At 39.9% G+C, this 13,628-nt stretch overlaps 1 protein-coding gene across 4 annotated transcripts in view; it reads left to right on the top strand.

The window, feature by feature from the left end:
• The first annotated feature begins 4,813 nt into the window (after positions 1-4,813).
• ATP2B1 (ATPase plasma membrane Ca2+ transporting 1) overlaps positions 4,814-13,628 on the top strand; it is a 130,684-nt gene continuing 121,869 nt past the window's right edge. For 3 of the 4 annotated variants that reach the window (XM_074271105.1, XM_074271107.1, XM_074271108.1), the window contains exon 1: positions 6,344-6,484. The gene's annotated coding sequence lies outside the window, so the exon portion shown is untranslated. Of the gene's footprint in view, positions 4,865-6,343; positions 6,485-13,628 lie in introns of those variants that run through there. The other variant, XM_074271106.1, reaches the window with a different exon arrangement.

Below are 13,628 nucleotides of genomic sequence, written 5' to 3'. Positions count from 1 at the left end.
ATAAAATTTCAACCAATTGTTATGTGCTTCAATGATGAGTTCTCACAAAAGGAAGCTTAGGAAAGAAGTACTAGTGCAGTGAAAAGAGAAAAAGTTCCAGAGTTTTAGTTCCAACTTTTGCCTGACAATCTTATAGTGTGACTTTGGACAAATCACCTAGACCTTAATTCCCTCATTCCTAAAATAAGGAAGTTAAATGAGATGATCTTTTAGCTCTTGCTGTATAATCCTATGATCCACTTACCTCAGGACAGATATTCTAAATCCAGCATTCTCAAGATTGGGTTTATACCTCAAGGAGACCAAAGACATAAAATCCACATGTAAACCAAAATTACATAACAGTCTGAATGTGAAATTGAGGGTGAAGCCAAAAGAGGGGGAAAAAAAAGTATTCCCTCCTTTGGTCCCCACCCTTGAAATGAAGATGTTGCCAACCAGGATGAGTCACAACTCTTTTGTTCCTCTCAGGGGAAGTTCCCACTTTTTGGTTATCTCCATGAACTCATCCTCTGCAGAGAGCTTTCTCTGTATTAGTGGGAGTAGTGAGAAAGATGAATGAGTAAGGCTATACAACTTAACAGCCTAGCCTTGTCTATGACAACAAAATTAGTACTCTGAATCATTTTAAACTAAGGAGCAAAATGAAAATCTCATATCCAATTAAAATTCTTTTTGGGAAGTTTAACCATAACCAATAAACCCAAATTATAATATTCTCAGTTTAGTTCCATGCTTACTCAGAAGAAAGCCTGGTAGTGACCTGGATTTGAATTTTGTTGCTTTCTATATCTCTATATATCCAAAACAAGCACTATTTCTCCCAGCTATATTCCCTATTTACTATTCAGGAAAATACAAATAAAGTTAAAATAGGCGCATTTTATCTATATTGAGTTGACTTTTTGACAGTAATTAAAACAGTAAACATCATTAAAGGAAGTTCTGGCCTCTTCGATACAAAGGATGAAGGACTAGGAAATAGTTTGATTTCTTCTCAGCCAGTGGAAAGTTCAGCAATCAGAACCTCTCCATCTTCCCTCAGATGACAGCTGAATCATCTACCCAAGTGGACCTTGGTACCAATTGGACTAGAGTTTTTCTTTCCCAGAGCTCTCCTCTTCACATTGTGCATCTTAAGGGCACATAGAGTATGAACATACCCACTGGTGCCTTTTTAATTGAATTTCAAGTCTAGAACTGCCTCTAAAATAATTGGTGGACTAAGATCCAGTAGGAAGTATATACTTCAGAGATGTTAGCACTCTCTGTGCTCTAGAAAGGGCAAGGCAGTCCTCATCAAATTCAAAATATGCTATCTTCCATAGAATGTGGAACCAAGGTCTTAAGACTCAATTTTAGATTGAACCAGATAACTTCCTATAAAGGAAGAAAAAACTATCAGTATCTACTCCCAGAATAGCAGCCCACCATTTGAAAATGTTTCCTCATACTTAAAGATGCATAGTCTTAATAATAAGGGGCACAGAATATATGTTTGTGGATTATTTGAATATCTTTGCATTTGTAGCATTTAGCAAAGCCATCATCACCTTATTCTTGTTCTTATCCTTGTCCCTCTCCCCCCTTCTTTTATTCTCTTCTTTCTCCTTTTCTTCTTCCTCCTTTTTCCTTACAGATAGACTTGAAATGAGTCTAAGCCTATAATTTCATTTGAATGGGAACTTCTTTGGTGTGAAAATCCCTCTGCCAATGTAGATTAGCTAATGTTCTATCATTTACAGTCTTGCAAAGTTGCAAATCCCAACTGAAAGGTTGTGACTTTCTCAGGGTCATATACCTAGAATGTGTCAGAATGGGACTTGAAAACAAGTCTTTGATTCCAGGGCTAGTCTCCCATCCACTATGCTATACAAACTCTTAAATCTCCCTTGTATATAATAAACACTTAGAAATTGTTTGTTGAAATGGAAGTTAAAACCCAAATTACTACCACTGTTGGGGGAAAAAAAGATCTTTTAAGTGAAAATCTCACTTATGGAAAGAGGATAGTGATAACCTTATATAATCAAAATGTATAAATATTAATACATTATAAGTAAAATACTTTTCAAATATTTTTACATGTGTATGTGTATATTCATGCCATGTATGAATGTGTGTATATATATGTGTATATATATATAAAATTGTCTTCCTGTAGAAAATAAGAAAATTGGAACATGCCATATTTATTATCCTAAGTACTCTGCTTTAGTTCATTCTCTTCCTCTCCCCTTTTTCCTCCTCCTGCAAGTCTTTCTTTTTCCTGATTTAAGTCCTACTCACTCTTCAAGGCCCACTTCCTTTATGTTTAATTCTTCAAGAACTATAACCACAATTACCTCTCCAAATGGTTGAGCATTTAACTGTTCTGTTAGATGGCGGTTGGTTTTTGTTTTTTTCTTAGTTAAATTACAAGTTCTTTGTGTGTGAATATATGGAATTGGGGGGCGGGGTGTGGAGTAGTTCTTAAAGACTTCTTTTTATGTCCTAATGTGAAAACTTAGGAGCTCACTAAAATTTTTTTTTTTGAATGAATGGTAAAAACACATTTTTCTTTTGAATTTTAATTCAAATTTTAATTCTTTAAACTAATATTAAATTCATTGAAAAAATGTTTTTCCATGCAATGATGCATATTGATTATCATTTCTATGTTATTTTTTAGCAAAGTATTGCTTTTGCTACCTCTTTCTGGAGATGTGGACCAGTAGAACTTTCTGTAATTATGTAATGTCTTCTGAAGAATTCCATTCTTTTCTCTTTCTAATATATTGTCTTTAACATTCTCAAAAATAACATGTCCTCTCTAAAATAAAATGACCTGTTTAAATAAGGATATGTTTGTTGCAGGGAATAGCAGTAATCAAAGAGCAGGAAAATATGATCCCAGAGTTTGCTGGTATATTGGATGAATTTATACTCATGTTCTAATTTTGCCAGACTTCAGTTGGTAGAACATAGAATATAGAAGAAAGTCTATCAGTCTATCTAAAGACCTGATGCTGCAGCCCTTAAGTCTCAACCATTTTTAGAATAGTAGAAAACTTTCTTCAAAAATATGCTCTTTGTTATATGAATATACTTGGTCTTCAATTGATAGAATTTGCAGCAGTTATGTTAAAATGTTAAGTTTCTTTCCTGCTTTTCACCAAATACATTTTAAAAAATTCAAATATATGATTTGGTGCATATAATCTTGCATTATATTTTCTGTTCTAATAATCATGTTATAGAAATTTGAAATCAAGTCTATTAAAATATTGATTTGGTACTTAAGGAATGCATTTTTAATATGCAGTTTATAGTATGCATTAAGATTAGCATGTTAAAAAAAGCAACCTAACTTTAAGATTATAAAGATATACCCATTTATGTGTTTGTGATATAGAGGTATTTTTAAATTATTGCTGCAATGTTGCATAATAACTAAGGAGAAAATTTAAGTCAAAGAATATTTTCTCATCAATGGTACAGAAAAATTGTTCAGTCCTGGTCTCTCCATGACCACATTTTGAGGTTTTTTAGGAAAGACACTAAGTAGTTTACATTTTTTTCCTCTAGATCATTTTATAGATGAGGAACTGAGGCAAATAGGGTTAAATGACTTGCCTGGATTCATACAACTAGTAAATGTTTGAGGCTGAACTTGAACTTATGAAAACTAAGTCTTCCTGACTCCAAGCCCAGTACTCCCTCCACAATCGTCACCAAATACCACTAATCTTGTGTTTTAATCCTTTGGAAAAATACTACTTAAAATGACTAACACTTATATGGTATTTTTAAATTTTGCGTTTCTACGGAGTTTTGATTATATTAATATCTTCTATAGAATTGTATTTTCAATACTGTCTGAATAAATTGTTAAAAACTTACATGAAAATGTAATCTAAGGCACACAATTGCTGATATATATGAAATATAATCTTAAATGATTACCAATAGAGACTTTGTGTCAAGCATGTTCTAAAATTAGAACTTTGGGTCATTTTCTTGACCACAGAATTTCAAGTGCATGTAATAAATAAATTTAGACTGTAACAGACTAACAAAATGAACAGATTCTAGTTTACTCATTATCCATTTTGCTAGTGTACTGAAGCAATGATTCAGACATAACTTTAATGTCAAATACTTGATTAAAGTAAAATGTATAATTGAATCTTCCTCAGAGAGTTTCTGGGAGAAAAGCAGGAGGAAAGCCAAAGATTCTGAAATGTCTCAGAACCCTTTTAAGAAATTTTCAGGGGATGAAAATCCTGAAGTTTACTAAAGCAACAATATATTTAACTAATCTATTTTCCTGCCAAGCTTTGAAACAGCATTATGAGGGGGTAGTAATGTATTAGACTATACCAAACAATTTCCTCACAGTGATCAAAGGGAAAGAGGGGCTATATTATTCTGGTCAATGCCAATTTTCAAAGTCAAGGACAAAAATCTGGAGACTGGTGCTGTCTTGGATGAACACTGGACTCAACTTGGTGAGATAAGAAAACTGCATTGAAAATACAACATGCATTATTCCAATAGAATAAACCTAAGGAGAGTTAACAAATTCTAAAGTCGCTGGGCATTTTAAAAACCTATCTCCGCTATCCTGGCACTGCTGCTTTTAAGTAAAAAATGGTCTTTTGTGTAGATGAGGATAATACAACACTTTATGTATGTAGCTTTTTAGAAGGTGTTGCCAACATCAATTTTGTCTGCCCTGAAGCTAAGGAAAAAAAAGGAGGAAACTCTGCAGAACTCATCTTCAGGCTCTCATAAAACGTGTATCACATCCGTACACGAATTTTGCTGCTGCTGAGAGTCCCGAAGACAAGGGCTGGGCAATGACGCTTAAGTGCAAGCGAAGGTAATGAACTGGAGACAAAATGCAGTATTTTGGGGAAAGGGTTGTGGGGGGGGGTGTTGAAAAATCTGTATATGTGTAGGTTTTATAGAAAATCATATGTCTGTCTAGCTGGATGTGTGTGTAGATATATGTATATATGCATGTATATAGATATGGATGAATGTTTTCTGAGAGAGGAGAGACAGACCAGGCAGGCAGACAGAATGAAAATATTAAGGAAAAAAATTTAACCGTGTTTTAGAGCAACCCCCCCAAAAAAAACCCCGCAACTGGTGATTTTGTTAACCCCAAACTCTCTTAACTGCAGAGAAGCTGCATTTCTGGTTATATATACACATTTTTTGTTGTTTTTTACAGCAGGTGTTCGGATCATTCCCAAACCAGTACCCTATTCGGTCTCGCCACTTCCCTCCCCAGTGCCACACCTACCCCACCCCCGGCCGCTTTTTTCTCCAAGAAAAAAGGGACCCTGTAGACCGCAGAGATGCTACAAGTGCACCCGACCCTGACAGCTCGGCACTTGGGCAGAGGGACAATGAAGCTCCGAGATTTCAGGGGCAGATCCCGCTCAGCCAGTTTGCATTTGACTGGGGACTGCGCCGGTTTTCTTTTAACCCCTTGATCACTGCAGCGCAGCTTGACTAGCGCCTGCCGACCCGGAGCGGGGAGCCCGAGCTCGCGCTGGGGGAGGGGGTGTGAAGTAGAACTCCCCCCCTCCCCCAGCGCTAGGGAGCTCCCCCCCTCCAGCCAGGAGGGAACCCACACACACACCCTCCCCCAGCCCCAGGCGCGTCACGCCCCCGGGGCAGGATTGGGAGGAAGGAGTAGCCGTTAAACCGTCTGCTCGCGCCGCGTCCCTTACTCGCTGCCCCTCCCCAGATGTTAGGTGCCCCGCTTAGCTGCACTCCTTTCTCCGCAGGTTGCTCCCCTCCCTCCTCCCCCCCGCTCCGCACCGGTCCGGCCCCCGATCCCCGGCAGCGGCCCGGACAATGTCACCACCCCGTATTTCCCATACAGCGCCACCTCGCCACCTCCCCCCCTCCCCCCCGCCCCCTTTCAGTCCTTCTCCCTCTCCTCCCTCTCCTCCTCCTCCTCCTCCTCTCTCTCTCTTCATCCTCCCTTTCCTCCTCCTCCTCCTTCTCCTCCTCCTCCTCCCCCACACGTCATGGAAACACATACGTCAGAGTGGCCCAGCCAATCAGAGGCGTCGCGAAAGGGGAAGGGGGGTGAGAAGAGGGGAGGGGAGCGTCAAGCAAGGAAGCGGAGGGGGAAGGAAAAGAGGGCGGGGCTAGGTCCCCGCCTCCGCCCCTTCGTGGCTCTGCCCACCCTTTAGCCTCCGCGCGCCGGCCGGGAGGCCCCCTCCCGCCCTCCGCCGCAGCGCGCCCGCCCCACCCTCGGAGGTCCGAGCGGCGCTAGCGAGCGGAGCGCGGGCGCCCCCGTCCCCAGTCCCCACCCCCGGCCCCCCGCCCCGCGCGGACCGCGGGGCCCGTCACGTGACCGCGCCCAGCCGAGGCAGCGGCGGCAGCGGCGGCGGCGGCGGCCAGAGCCGGAGCGGCGGTGGCCCGCGTGGAGCGCGTGCTTGTGCCGAGAGCCAGGAGGGAGCGCCGGGCCGGCAGCTGGGTGAGCGTCCGTCCCTTTGGGCTGGGTGGGTGGCCGGGCCGCGCTCTTGTCGCTCACCCTGCTTCCCAGTCTTGCTTCCCCGTCTTGCTTCCCTTTCTCCTCCTCAGTCCCTCGGAGCCCCGGGGCCGCGGCCCCGCCCCGAGCCTGAAGATCGCCGAGACGGCCCCGGCGGCAGCGGCGGCGCGCCCCGGGCCGGCCGCCTCGCGGGGCTGCGGGCGCGCGCCGGGCCGGGCCGGGCCGCGCTGCCCCCTCCTCGGGCTCTGCTCGGGCAGGCAGTGAGCTCGTGCAGCCGGGACCGGGGCCGGGGCCGGGTAGGCGCCGCCTCCCCTCCTGCTGCCCACGCCGGACCGCGGGCGGTCCTCGGAGCTGGTCCCCGCGCCGTGGGGCTAGGGGCGGGACAGGTGAGCGCCCCCCGACCGTGACCTTGAGAAAGCTCCGGGACCCCCAGTCCCCGGGAGGTGGGGCAGAGTTTCGGTTGTCTCCTTTAGTCTTCCTTCCCGGCCTCTTATTTGAGGACCTCCCCTTCATTCCCCCTTGTCACGCTCGCCCTTGGCTTTGGTGGGTACGGAGAGTGGCTCCATCCTTCCGGGGGAACAGCCTCCGGATCCCCCTACTGCTGCTGAGAACCTGTAGAGTGAGCCCGCGCCGACTGTCGCGCCCGGGCCAGTTCGGAGACGAGATTGGGCGCGGGGCTGTGGGACATTCTGGGGAAAGGGGTCCTGCTCTGGGCCCGCGAGCCTCCGGACCCCGGGCGCGGCCAGAGCTCCTTGGCCGACCCCGCGGCGGCCCCCACCCCCCGCGGCCCTCCCCACCCGGGCCGCACATACTCCTTGCTCGTTTTCCCCCGACCTCCGCCTCTCCTTCTCCGTGACATGTGTGACTTGTGTTTGTGTCACTCGGTATTAGGATAAAGTCGTGCGGTGGGAGCGTCGCCCCTGCCGCCGCAGCGGAGGCCGTGCCGGGAAGGCTCCCCACCTGTGGGCCATCCTGCGGGATCCCTGCCTTTGTGCTGCCGGAGAGCGGAGCCCGCCCGCGGCCTGGCCGGGGCGAAACTGTCATCTGCCCACTGGGCTGTAACCGGGGGCGGCCCAGCCACGTGAGGGGATGCGGGGCCTCAGCGACGACCAGAGGTGCGCGGCGGCCCCGGAGCAGCGCTACCGGCCTGGGCGGCCAGCGAGCCGGACACCCGGGCCAGGCAGTCGTGGACTGCTAGGGCGCGGTTGGCGCTGCGCTCCGGGGACGGCGCCTTGGAGGGCTCGTAGATAAGAGATGCAATGGGCTTTCTTGAACGTTATTACTTCAGGGAACTTGCGGATTTTTAACCTTGCTTTGGAAGATACCGAGAGATAGGCATCGTTCTGGGTGGATTTCTGCTGTGATTTTGTTTTGGGTGTTAACTGCAAGGATCCTCGAACAGTCACTGTTATTTCTCACCATTCGCTCTGCAAAAATGAGTCACAGATGGGTGAGTTGAGGACAAAACTCCACCTTTTAACTGAAAATTCCCTGCCTTCAGAGTGCTATTCTTGACAATATAATTCCTTTTAACTAGAATGTTGATTTCTGAGTAGGAGCTTTTGAGAATCAATTGGTTTGATGGTTGCCGATGTTGAACTTCAGTTTGAGTTTGTGGTATTGAGCTCTTTTTCTTATAAAAAAACTTTCTGACTACTGAAATTTCATTGTAAATATACATAAGACATTTATAAAGAGAAGTAATTCTTTTGTTTCATAGGTGCTAAAATATGTGTTCCTATTTTTATTCCCAGTTTTTTTCATGGGGGGAGGGAGGGATTGTGGTTCAGACCTGTAAGGTTTGTGGGAAATGCTAGTTAAGCCAGGTTGTTAAACTAGTGTGTAAGAACAGGTTCTAGGCTGCATCGTGTTCGGTTTGTTTGACTATTACATATATATGTATAATTTTAATCTTTGGGGGCAAAGGGTGTACTAGATTTGAGGAGAAGCAAAAAAAGAAATTAGCTGCATCATAAAGGTGAAATACTTTAGAAATCTATCAGCATTGTTACTGGGGCTCAGTTGATTTTTTTTTTTTTTTTAGTTGTTTAGTATGCATATGGACAAAATGACGATTTTTTCAAGATTTCCACAGAAATTTTCATTTTAAAAAATTTAACTTTTGTTCACAAGAGAAATCACATCTAATTAGGGGTAGTTTTATTTATTTAAAATTGCATCCTAACTTATGCTTTCCATATAAAGTAAGTGTGTGTGTGTGTGTGTGTGTGTGTGTGTGTGTGTGTTAGGACTACAGACTGAAATAGTTTTTTGTTTGTTTTTTCAATTTAAGTTTTTAACTTAAGTTTTAGAAATTGCTAGTTTTATTACAGTTGAATTTCATGGTTAGGTAGAGAGGAGGTCCCCATCAAAAAATCCCGAATTAAAGGAAGGTCCAAAGTTAGAATTTGCACTGTTAACTTCACTATATATTTTTAAATTATACATCACAGTATATAGAGTACAGAAACATTTTTCCTCCTTACAGACTTGTGAAGGTATAAATAGGTTTAGAAATGTTATCTTCCCCATATACAGGGGAAGGAAATTGAGGCTTACAAAAGATTAAATGACTTGCCCTTGATCACACAGTCAGAAGTCATCCAAGCCCAACTCTTTTTCCCTATTTCTCACTGCTTTTGGAATATGTGAATTGTAATCAAGCACTTGTTTACTCATATTATATATGTACAGTTCTTAAATAATTCTGTTCATTCTAGAGCTGATAAAAAAAGTCTGATGTTTGTGTTTTTTATTTTGCTATCAATATATTTACATTTTTTAACTCTATTCATTGACTTTCAAAACCTCAGTCTTTATCTCAAGGATAAAATTTTGCTCCCCTCATTTGATAATTTAGGTAAAAGATTAGTCTTGTCTACCTCTTGTGTTATAGGGAGCATTATATTATAATATGCATTATTGAGTATGACCTTCCTAGTCAGACCTCTCATATCATCTTGTTTTACCATACTTTAATGCACTTATGTAAAATCACAATTAATTTCTGTTCATTTCTATCTTTATTCCTCTGGGGTCCAATCTCTACCACCCACCCCCCCACCCTCCATTAGATTTTAAGCTTTATGAGGCCAAGTGTCTTGTCATACCTGGAATTTGTAATCTGGCTCATAGCCTTGTTAGCACAGCACCCAATAGACATTTGTTGAATGAAGACAGTCTATGTAAGCCAAAGATAGCAACAAGGATAGAATTAGTTTTGTTTATGAAGCTGGTCACACATTTTAACTCTTTTAACTATGTACTGGCATCAAAATACATGTTTGCGTATAATTTACATGTAAATATGTATATGCACAATATTTAATTGATTCATACATGATAATGTTTTGGATAAGAATAATTTCAGAAACCTCATCCTAAACATGTTTTACTATTCCGTTATAGTTTTCTAGTAGTCTTTGCATTTTTACAGATATACAGACAAGCTTTGTGGTTTGAAATTCCTTCAGTTTAACCATATTGAAATAAATTAAAAAAAAAAGAAAGAAAGAAACTGAGGATGGATGGGAAAAGACTAAAAGCATAATTAAAACGTGAATATTTTCAACCTGAGTAAGATTGCATTCTGGGGGGGGGTTTAGAAGAAATATTTCTTTGTAAGTATTTATGGTACAGATATAGAAGTATAGGTGCTAACATATATGTTCTTATTTTTATTATTATAAGATGATAGCGTGCTTTGATATTTGAGAGATTTAGACTTGTATTGAGTTGATTTATTAAAATTGTGGGTATAATTCATATTGAAGGAATGTAGCTTTTTAAGGAAGATAACTTTTCTTCAGAACGGGCAGAAGGATATACACTGTATTGAAATATGTGTGTATCTATATATATCTGCTAGGACAAACATAAATATGGTAATTTAATAAATACATTTCTTTCGCATTCTAATGTTTCTTGGCTTTAATATACATCCTCATATGTAAATATAAACAATTTTATGTGCCTGATTTTTAAAGCCTTTTTTAAATCAACTTTTGTTTAATTAGGATGAATACATTTTTACCTGCTAATTTAGTTTGTGAACCAATCTCTTTCTCAGCACAGATTCTACTCATAATTAATATCCCTTAAAAGATAATATTCTTTTAATTTTTCTCATAGTTTAATGAAAATCAATTTCTAACATGAGCAAATTGAAGAGCATAATACAGATTTTGTTTAGCTGTAGGCATATAAATGTGAGCATTTCGTTTCAAACAAATGCATGCATTTTTATTTATATTGTTATTAATTAGTTGTTTCCCTAAATTTTAAGTACTAAGATTGAGCATCCTTGCAATATTAAATTACTTTTGATCTTTTAGTTTAGATTCTCAGACACAAGAATTTTCTTATTTTCTTGTAACTGCCCATTAGTACATGAAGTGAATAGGAGGTGGATACTCTTGTCTTTAGTCTATTGAAAATGAAGTCTTCTCCCTATTTTTTTCCTTTAAGCACTTCTTTCATTTTATTTCGGAGGTATGTTCACTTTGTTGATAGAAGATGCTACAAATATTGGAGTCTTACTAGGACTCTGATGTAAGCAAATTTGTTGTGAAGTGGATCCATTTTTAATATGGCCCCATCCAGGAGATGTTAGTTATTGATATTCTGGAATGACCTTCAGTCTTATTCAGAAGGTGATTTTATGACATGGATCTAAATGACAACATTAGGTGAAGACTGCAAATTAGAGTGAAATATTGATATGTCAGAAATCATAGGTGGCTTAAAACGGAATTAATTTATGCTTGCAGACAGTATAGTTATCGTCATATGCTAGATGTTGATTTTGTGCGACAACTCATGGCTTTCTAATTTTGGCCATTGTTGGTCATATTTCTATATGATCTATATATTTTACTTCTGTAAAATTTATATGCTTTCTTTTCTGAAGACCCTTGTATTTGTACTTATTTGGAATTGCTAAAGTCTTTGTCAAAATTTAGCCAATTCAAAAATAATTAAATTTGGAACTCTATTGCTTGTTTTAAAATATAATATTTAAAGGCAAATTCTGCTCTGAGTTTATTATGGTTATTACTAGTCTCTTCAATGTTAGGAAGGGAATAAAAATCTCAGAGTTCAAAGTTACCTCAAAGGCCATTTTTTCCGATCTCTTCCTGGAGAAGAAAACCTTCCATGAATGATTGGTTATCTAATATTTGCCAGAAACCCTGGAGTAAGGGAGAATCTAGATTCTAGATGCAGAAGTACCCTACTTTTGGATAGTTTTAGTTATTAGCCCTTATATCAGACACATTTATCATTATCATGTCTACATCATATGTATGTATATATATGTAATATATATACATACATATGTAATATATACATATATGTAATATATACATATATATGTATGTGTGTGTGTATATATATATATAAAACATTTAGCCCTGCACAATTTGCTCTTACATCAGACCTTAGTTGGTGTATTTCTAACTTCCTATTCCTGCTGATTTTACCCCCTGAAGCTAATCTAAACAAATCCTCTACTTTTAAAGAAAAGCTGTTTAAAGCAGCTATCATATTGCCCCCAATGCTGAATTTATCTTGCTTAAGTATTCCCAGTTTCTTCAACCAGTCCTCATACAACATGAGCTTGAGACTCATTACCATTCTTCATTGCCTTCTACTGGTTGCTCTTTAACTTATATCACTGTACTTCCTGAAATTTGGGGCACTCAGAACCGATCACTATCATCTAGATGTGGTCTGATTAGGGTGCATCATAGAAGGAAGGCTAATTCATAGGCACATTGGATAAGAGGACCCAAGACAAGCTTGACAGATTAGAGTTCTAATCTCAACAAGATGAAATAGAGATGGTTCTTAGAATCTTAGATTTGGACTAAAAAAAAAATTCCCTTGAAAAACATTGCAAATTCAGTGAATCAGTAGTGCAGAAAAGACAATGCTGTCTTAAAATTGCTTCGTGTCCAGGAATAGGAAGGTAATGGTCATGGTTAGCATGTAGCATCTGCTACTTCCTGTAGAAAACAAGTTTAATGGTCAATAATAACCTATGTTTATAAGAATCATTGATTATTTTACACATATAGTATTGATTTTTCATCTTTGCAATTACAAACAAGTTGTTAGGGCTTTATTTTGAAGGAGAAATTAGTCACCACATAAATACATGATAAATGTTGTCTGTTGTAGTAGATACTGTGTTTAATAGTTATCACATAAAATATGCATATTAGCTGTTTCAGTGAATAGAAAAAAGTAACGTAATGTTTAAAATTACTGAACTTTGATTTGTAGCAATAATTTTACTAAACACTAAGCTGTTCATACATTCTCTCCTTTTTCATAAGATATACTTCAGTATTATTACTAGAAACTGTCAATTATTATTTTATCTTTATGGAAGTTTCAATTAATGGGAGAACTTTGGTCAAATGAGTGCTCTTTTATTGTAGTAAGTGAAATGGGAACCTTTTCATGGTTATATGCCATCCCTCTTGACTTTTAGTCAAGAGGAAGAAGGGTGGAAAAGAAACCTTGAAGAAAACTAACCTGATCATATGATATTCCTGTGGTTCCTCTACCCTCCCTGCAAAGAAGGAAAAGAGAGGGAAGATGCAGATACTCACCGATCACTTGTGACTTTGAGGAACTAAGTAAGGTTAGCCCCAGTTTTGATTGTTTTCTCCATTTACATAGGATTTACTTTGTGTTCTTCTATTTCTGCTTTCTTTTCTTGCATCAGTACATCTGAGTCTTCTCATACTGCTTCTATATTTAGCATAATTATTTCATATAAGTATAGTAATATTCTGTTATATTCATGTGCCACAATTTGCTTAGCTATTTCCCAGTTAATGAATATTTCCTGAACAATTCTTGGTCACTTTCAAAAATAAAACTCTAAACATTATATATATAGGGAGCCTTAGCTTTTGTCATCAAGCTTCCTGGGATGGTAAAATGGGAGACTGTATGTAGTTGTAAAATTTTTGAGTTGGAGAATATAAGTTATTTAGTCCCTTTCTGTACATGATTCCATTTTTCTTTCTATTATTATTACATCAGTTCACTGTTTCATCAAGCATGCATTAATGTACATGGCATTATTCCTGTGACATTTCCAAGAATCACTTCCCTT

This window comes from Sminthopsis crassicaudata, chromosome 5 (assembly GCF_048593235.1).
Source record: "Sminthopsis crassicaudata isolate SCR6 chromosome 5, ASM4859323v1, whole genome shotgun sequence".
NCBI classification, from domain to species: domain Eukaryota; kingdom Metazoa; phylum Chordata; class Mammalia; order Dasyuromorphia; family Dasyuridae; genus Sminthopsis; species Sminthopsis crassicaudata.
Note: the sequence above shows the minus strand (reverse complement) of the source record. Positions and strands in the feature narration are given on the sequence as shown.